This window comes from Orycteropus afer, unplaced genomic scaffold (assembly GCF_000298275.1).
Source record: "Orycteropus afer afer isolate SDZICR_OR568_19922 unplaced genomic scaffold, OryAfe1.0 scaffold01411, whole genome shotgun sequence".
In the NCBI taxonomy this organism is placed as follows: domain Eukaryota; kingdom Metazoa; phylum Chordata; class Mammalia; order Tubulidentata; family Orycteropodidae; genus Orycteropus; species Orycteropus afer.
This window is the reverse complement of record NW_006922998.1, coordinates 98894-99400: the sequence shown is the minus strand read 5'-3', so window position 1 is coordinate 99400 and position 507 is coordinate 98894.

Sequence of the window (507 nt, the reverse complement as noted above, 5' to 3'; positions counted from 1 at the left end):
AAAAAAAAAAAAAAGAATTTCATTTTATGTGAATGCACAATCAATGCCCATAGAATTAACAGTCAAGAAATCAAATGATGTATTGCATTGGGCAAATTTGCTGCAAAAGACCTGTTTAAAGTGTTAAAGAGCAAAGATGTCGCTTTGAAGACTAAGGTGGGGCTAACCCAAGCCATGGTATTTTCAATTGCCTTATACACATGTGAAGGCTGCACAAAGAATAAGAAAGACTAAAGAAAAAGTGATGACGTTTTAGTATGGTGTTGGTGAAGAATATTAAATATACCATGGACTTCCAGAAAAAAAAAATCTATATTGGGTGAAATATAGCTGGAAAGCTCCTTAGAAGCAAGGATGGCAGGACTTTGCCTCTCTACTTTGGTCCTGTCAGGAGAGATTTCTCCTTGGAGAAGGATGTCATGTTTCGTAAAGTGGATGGTCAGTGAAAAAAAGGAAGACCCTGAACGAGATGAATTGAAGCAGAGGCTGCAACAACGGGCTAAAAAA